General features: G+C 47.9%; 1 non-coding gene across 1 annotated transcript; it reads right to left on the bottom strand.

Annotated features, from left to right (window-relative positions):
- Positions 1–7,008: 7,008 nt before the first annotated feature.
- Positions 7,009–7,081, bottom strand: TRNAV-AAC (transfer RNA valine (anticodon AAC)). Its single transcript has one exon. It is a non-coding gene; the product is annotated as a tRNA-Val (tRNA).
- Between the last annotated feature and the right edge of the window lie 799 nt (positions 7,082–7,880).

Raw genomic sequence — 7,880 nt, 5'->3', positions numbered from 1 at the left:
TATCTATCACTTTCTTAATTATTTCCTACATTGTTCACTTTTTTTCACTGCTGCTGCACATTGAGTGGATGTTTTCAGAGAACTATCCACAGTGACTCCAAGATCACTCTCTTGAGTGGAAACAACTAATTTAGACCCCATCATTTTGTATGTATAGTTGGGATTGTGTTTTCCAATGGGCTGCACTATGTGCTATCCTGTCATCTAGTACTGCTAAGATCCTGGATTCAGTAATATCCCTGCCCTTCCTGTTCCCTTTCTCCACCGAACCCCGCCAGCCCATGCTTCCTGTTCCCAGCTTCCCCAGGATTCTCGCACTGTCTCTGAACCTCTCTGTCAGCAAGAAGCAGTGCCAGGGACACTTGCCCTCTGTCTGGAGTCTTCGATTTCTGGGACATGGATTTACTTTCTCTGTGTTGTAAGAGGCTCTGTCATAATGAGTGTCTGTGATGTTACCCAGAGTACAATCTGGACTGTTAAATAGCTGTACCTCAGTCCTCCAGCATGGGGTGCCTTTTCCATTGTTTTCCCGCGAGAACAGCCCCTCTTGGCCAATTAACACACAGTCTCCAGCATGTAACTCACTCCCAGCTACACAGTATTGAGTGCTGCTAGACAGCCACTCATGAATTACACCTCAGGAGAAAACCAGCAAATTCTCAAGTGCCCAACTTTCCCCCAGAAATGTGCATCTTGCACTGTCCAGCACGCTACTGAACGACCCAAGCTCATATGAAGTCTGTCATTTCATCAGCGGAAAATGACATGCACCAGCTTGTTATCCCAAACAGAGTTTCCAACACACTTCAATCCACACATACTGGTTAGATGAACAATAAACCAAGCTTGTTAACTACCAAAAACTAAAACTAGGCCCAGTCCATGAAAGGGGCACTCCCAGGAGAGACTGTACAAAGGCTGGAACATGAAACACCTTTGTAAACCTGAGACAGCTGCCTTGGGGACAATGACAGGGAGAATCCCCCAAAGTGACTCCTTTGTTTCTGCTCTTCTCTGGCCTCCGATTGTTCCTTCCAACGTGGAGTACTTTGCACTTGTCTCTACTGAATTTGATCCTATTTACTTCAGATCATTTCTCCCGTTTGTCCAGATCATTTTGAATTTTAATCCAATCCTCCAAAGCACTTACAACCCCTCCCAGCTTGGTGTTGTCCGCAAACTTGATACGTGTAAGAGAGAGACTGTTAATGGGAGGGTTTCCCCATGTGTCAGAGGGTTACACCCTGGTGGGAGGGGGCTAGGCCTGTACTGGAATAAGGTCACTCTGTGCTTCACAGTGTGCTAGAACCTAGAATGTGCATTAGCAGGGGAAAAGCTGGGGGGAATCGGCTTGTGGAATGGACAAAAGCCTAGTCTGAATTCTCACACCTTGCCCTTTTCACCCCGGCAGGCCAGAGAATAACATCCATGTTTCGCTGCAGATCATCTCGTCCTCCCAGGGGCAAGGAAATGGCTGCAATGGAGCTGGCTCAGGTAAGAGATTATCAGGGTGGCGGGCTCTGCTTGGAGGTTGAGGAGCAGTAAATGCATAAGAGGGTGGGAATTGCTAGAAGTGGTGGGAAGCAGGAAATATCTCGGGTGGAGAAAGGGAGGGGACAGCATGTGACAAACCTGCTGAGACTTGTGTAGTGTAGGGCGTGATGGGTTGTCACCCCCAGGAGGCAGTTTGTGGAGCTTCTGGGAACTGCTGTGTCCTCTAACCCTCACGCTGGGCTGGCCCTTCTCACACTGCTTTGCTGGAGATTTCGCCAGCCTCTCCAGGGCCTGTTATCACCCAACACAACAGCAGGTGGCGCCATGCAGCCAACTAAGCTACCTGAGTGCGTTACCTAAGCCACTCAAGGACAGATAGAAGACAAGAGCCAATTTCCCACTCCCCAACCTTGCACACTTGCTGTAGTATAAATCCAGAATGATACCATCTTATAGTGCACAGGGATCTCTATAATACAAGCTCATTAATGTAGTTCCCCTTCCCCTCGATATGGGACAGATGTGCACAACAAGCTGAGATTTTCCCCAGACACTTCACTCAAAATACGCTGGTTAAGATAAAGCATCAAACAAGTTTATTAACTGCAGAAAGATAGATTAAGTGATTATAAGTGATAACAAACAGATCAAAGCAGATTATTTAGCAAATAACCAAAACTCAGACTAAGCCTAACATACTAGATGGATAGAATTTGAATTAGCAATTTCTCACCCTGACTGATGGTACAAGCAGTCCCCCAAGTTTCCATACACAAGCTAGAAATCTCTTGATCCTGGGAGCAGCACTTCCCCCACATCCGTTTTTGTTTCTCAGGTGTTTCCAGAAGTTCTCTTGTGTGGAGAATGAGGCCAAGAGATGATGTCACACCCCACCTTATGTAGCTTTTCCATATGGTGGGAACCTTTTGTTCCAAACTCAGTTCCTAGTTCAGTTTGTGGAAAAATACAGGTACTAAAATGGAGTTTAGTGTCATGTGGTCTGGTCACAGGCCCTGCTGAGTCATAGTAGCCATGACTCATAGGCTGGCTGAAACATTCACAGGAAGGCTAAGCTCTTCCACAGTCCATTGTCTTTGTTGAGCCATCAGCACTGTCTGGCTTCTTCATTGTTGTACCTGAAAGGCTCATTGTGGGTGTTACCCAGAGTAAGCACATTTGAAATACAGATACAGAGTCAATATCCATAACTTCAGATACGAACATGATATGTGCACACAAATAGGATAATCATATTCAGCAAATCAGAACTTTTCCAGTGACACCACACATGATGCATCTTCTACAAAATAGATCATAATTATGTCCTAATCATATTATAATCATACCACTATGATGAATATGGGGGTGTAGTGTCAGATAGGTCCTAATTTCAAGGCACAGGAGTTGGGAATGGAACTTCCCCTCTTTGTGGAACAGGAAATAACCCTCCAGCCAGGGCTGGGACAACTTCCCAGACTCTCAGCGATGGAGCCTGAATCTACTGACATTTCATTAATTACCACCAACCCCAATCTTTGTGGCAACTGTAAACTTTATCAGTGATGATTTTGTACTCTCTTCTAAGTCATGGATAAGAATGTTAAATAGCACAGGGCCAAGAACCAATCCCTGCAGGAACCTGCTAGAAAGAAATCCACTCGATCATGGTTCCCCATTTACTATCAGAGTTTTTAATCTATTTAATGTATGCCGTGTTTATTTTGTATCATTCTAGTTTTTTTTAGTAAAAATATTGTGCTAATCAAGTCATGTCCCTTACGGAAGTTTAGGTATATTACATCAATACTATTAGCTGCAACCAAACTTTTGATCTCATCCAATAAGGATATCCCGTTAGTTTGATAGGCTCTATTTTCTCTAAACCTTTGTTAATGGGCACTACAATTCTGACCTTCTAACTTCTATTCTTTATGATTGACTTCCCCTTTCTTCCATATATTTTATTTGGAGAGTGCTTGGATTCCTACCAGGGAGCCACTATCAGGGTCCAGAGACAGCCCCATCTCCTATATTAAGCTCTGGCTAGTAGCTATGTGATAAATGTGAAGACCCTGCTTCTGTCTGTCAGATGGGAGACACAAAGGTTCTCTCTTTCTACCCTCTGATGCCTCCTGGCTGCTGTAAGCAAGGTGGGGTGGGACTCTGTTAACATGTGCCTCCCGGAGCTTCCATTTCCCTGGTGCTGCTGTTCCGTGAATAGTGGGGTTGTGAGTGGGTCAGCAGGTACTGAGTATTGGACTCCTGCTCTTTCAGGGGCCGGTGACCTTCGAGGAAGTGGCTGTGTATTTCTCCAGGGAAGAGGGGACTCTGCTGGACCCCACTCAGAGAGCCCTCTACAGAGATGTCATGCAGGGGAACTATGAGACGATGGTCTTGCTGGGTAAGGATTCCTGTCCCTTCTGTTCTTGGAAGGGGAAATGAAGAGTGAAGGTTCATGCCACCCCCACAATGCCATCTGTACCCTGTCCTGTTTCAGCATCACCCCAATAGGCCAGTAACATACATACTACTAGAGACCCTCCTCTGCTGCAGAACACTTTGGGAACAGAGCACAGGAGCAGCATCACACAATGTCAAATATCTCTTTACTCAAGTAAAACTGGGGTTAGGTCCAGCATAATGAACAGAAGCTTCCTACCCCCAGCCTTCTCTCAAACCCTGAGCCTTCTCTACCCAAACCAGAATGTGCTTGGGGTGTAACAAGCAGGCGGCTGGAGTCAGAGCTGCCAGTCCAGGGTTACTTATCATACAGACACTCAGTGCGTCCTTGAACGCTGGCTGGGAGTATCCAGACAGGGGAGCTCCAGCAGCAGAACACTGAATCTCACCCAGGATTACAGATGACACAACTCCTCGCCGATCTGGATTGCACCCCAGCATGTGAAAATGGCCTAGGTTGGTAGTGACATTTCTTGAGACATGGAGAGTCTTGCTCCCATATCACCAGGTGTAATAAAAATAACAGGAAAGGCCAAATATGGAAAACTGATTGTTCAGCTTGCTTTTGACCTGCATCATATTTTGCAGTATATTCCAAATAAGGAAATTAACGTGCAACGTATGTGTCATTGTTTGTGGTTTTAAGCTGTAAAAGGCTTGTGTGATTTTTAGCTCAGGAACAGTATTCCAATAGCTGTCGCCCCCTGCGTGCTTGTAACCAAGAAAAGAGCCTCAGGCTGAGCTGATTCAAATATTAATCCTGTGGTCGTTTTCCACAACAGCCTCAATAGGTCCCTGTGATGGAATGTAAGGCTACATCTAGACTACCCACCGTATCGGCGGGTTAAAATCGATTGCTCGGGGATCGATATATGGCGTCTCATCTAGACGCCATATATCGATCCCCGAGCGCGCTTATATCGATTCCGGAACAACACCAACCCCAACGGAGTTGCTGATTTGACAGGGGGAGCCGCGGACATCGATCCCGCGCGGTGAGGATGGGTGAGTAATCCGATCTTAGATATTCGACTTCAGTTACGTTATTCACGTAGCTGAATTTGCGTATCTAAGATCGATTTCCCCCCGTAGTGTAGACCAGCCCTTAATGTCTTCACACCTTCCCCCTGCAGGAGAATGGCTGTTTGACCAGCTGTTTGCCTTGCTGTCTCTGAGGAACTGGTCTGTGGGTGTTCCCCAGAACTGTAACTTTTTCAGTAATATCATACTGTAAAATCTCACAATTTTACATACAGTGTTACTACACATTTTAACAGGAGGATAATATTCAGTAGGTTATGCGTTTTCTAATGATACCTCACAAGCCATTTTCCACTAGCAGGGTCTTCTCTGTTCACAGAATTACTGATAGTTTGATGTCTGCTGGCACTGGATATCACTATTGTGGCATCTCTCTCTCTGTCTCAGTGAGCACCCGCTGTGGTTGTTGAAAGTCTGTGATGGGATCTATGGGATGCAACTGAACAGTGGGACCCCTGAGCCCTTTGTCCCACCACCTGGGCTCCCTCTCACACATGTGATGCTGAGACAAGCTGTGAATCTCTGGCAGATATTGCACTTACACAGACATCCGTAGGTAGGGACACAGCCAACTGAATTACATGAATGCTTCTGCAGCCACTCATAACACTAATGATAGAAAGTCGCCCCCCCTACAGCTCTGCAGCCTTGCACCCCTGGATCATACCATCTTGCCTTAATCAGAAGCCTGATCAGTGTGAGTTTATTACACAGGGTCCACCCCTCCCTCACTGTGAATAGTACATGAACCAGCCTTGTAATGGAGCTGAGATTTCCCAAGAACTTCAAGCAAAATATACCAGTTTAAGTAGAGCATAAAACAGATTTATTAACTACAGAAAGATGGAGTTTTAAGGATTATAAGTGGTAGGAATAAAAGATCAAAGTAAATTACCATGGAAATTAAAGATAAATTCACAATCTAAACTTTACACCTTATTACACTAGGGCATAGTTCAGTTATGCACACAGGAAGGCTTAATGCTCGAGCTGCTGCACATGCTGGGCAGGCTTAAGGTCGGGCTCCCCATGGCAGGAGAGAAGAAGACTCGGCCCCTGGAGGGGCAGGCTGGGGCTTCCTGGATCCCATTTGCTCACAGCCAGCGCCCTGCCCCCACTCCCAAGTCATCCATGGCGCCCCCAGGTCGGCCAGAATGGAGCAGCAGTTTTCACTGCACTACGTCCACTTATGGCTTACAGGCAACTCCCAGACTCACCACAGTCCACCATCTCGGCCAGAAAGGAGCCCACTCAGCCTCACCATTGCTGCTTTTCCTTCCCCCCAGAACCCCGCTTCTCCTGGGCTGCAAGTAGCCATCCCTGGGATGCCAACAGGCAGCCACAGGGGTCTGTCTCTCAGCAGCCAACCGCACCTCCATGGGTTCAGCCCTCAGAAGGGCAGGTGGGGGTTTCCTGGATCCCAGTTGCTCACAGCCAGCCCAGCCTCCACCTCTAAAACCATCAGTCATGCCCCCAGGTTGGCCATAAAGGAGCCGCCATTCTCCACTTGGACTCAGCTTTGCTTGTTTTCCTTTCACCCAGAACCTCCCTTCTTCTCCTGGGCTGCAAGTAGCCACTCCTGGGAAGCCAAGAGGCAGGCACAGGATTCTACCTCCCAGCAGCCAACCACACCTCCCCAGGCTTTGCAGAATGAAGGGTGGTGCTCTACTAACCCCACTTAGCCGCACAGCTTCTTCCCTGCCTTCCTCAGCTCAACTTTCCTCTATTGCCCCATTCCTGCCTCACTTCCTCCTTTGGCCAGTCACGCAAAGGAGCCCAGCAGGAAGTGAGAGCCTCTATAGGCCAACCTCCAACAGCAGAGGTGGCCAAGCCACAAGCCTCCAAATGGTGACTGGCCTAACTACTCTAGGTTCTCCAGCCTGACACCAAGGTGCTTTCTCCACTGCTGTCAGCATCCTCTGTCATGCAGGGGTTGGAGTTATCCCAGGGACAGGCCAATAGGAGGAGTGCCCTTTCTGAATAACAAGGGGATCTGGGAAAAGGAAGCCAGCATGTTTCTGCCTGGTTTTGAACCAGGGACCTTTTGCGTGTTAGGCAAATGTGATAACCACTACACTACAGAAACTCCACCTACTGGGTTGTTGCTCACTCTGGCACAGACTGATGGACAAATCTAGAGAATGTGGTGGTAGCCCCTCGATAGGTCAGCTGGCAGGGCAGAGGACTGGAGCCAGCACTCAGGAAGTCGTCCTTACCTCGCCCGTGTGACTCCAGCTTGAGGGAGAGCTTCTTTTTCTTCTCCTTGCTGACAAAGAGCAAGAGAAGAATGAAAGGTCAGGTGGGCCAACTCGGTGCAGAAGCCCATGCTGTCTTTTCCTGCTGCATAGCCTGAAATGAGGGACTCGTGGCAGTTAAAGGAACTGCTGCACTCTCAGAAAACATCCCGCCCGTGCATAAAGGAGGATAGAAGAGCCTGTTAGTCTAGCACGCTCCCAGCTGAACTGTTTCAGCAGCTGCTAGGTTTCTTTTTGGCCTGTTACTTTTCTGTCTGGGATGTTGTTGTCAGCTGTGGCACAGAAAAAGGACGTCATTGCGAGCTGCCCATGAAGATAAGATTAACTTTTGCCTTCCTTGCTCGGCTTTACTTGCTTCCTCACCCTATTCCTGCCTTAGTTCCTGTGTTACCTGAAGGCAACGGGGGCCCAGCAGTACGAAGAGGAAGTTAGACAGCTAGACCCTGGTGGCAAAAGTTCTACCACCGCTTGCCACCCCACTCTCTTCTCCCAGCTTCACATATTGACCGCCAGGGACTTGGTGCCCAGCAGCGCAACGGAAGGCAGTGGACAGAGCCACCCTCGCCTTGAAGCTCTGGCTCATTAAACCGTATCTTCAGTCGCTGATGGCCAATGAGAGACCAACAGCGC

This window comes from Gopherus flavomarginatus, unplaced genomic scaffold, assembly GCF_025201925.1.
Source record: "Gopherus flavomarginatus isolate rGopFla2 unplaced genomic scaffold, rGopFla2.mat.asm mat_scaffold_37_arrow_ctg1, whole genome shotgun sequence".
NCBI classification, from domain to species: domain Eukaryota; kingdom Metazoa; phylum Chordata; order Testudines; family Testudinidae; genus Gopherus; species Gopherus flavomarginatus.
Note: the sequence above shows the minus strand (reverse complement) of the source record. Positions and strands in the feature narration are given on the sequence as shown.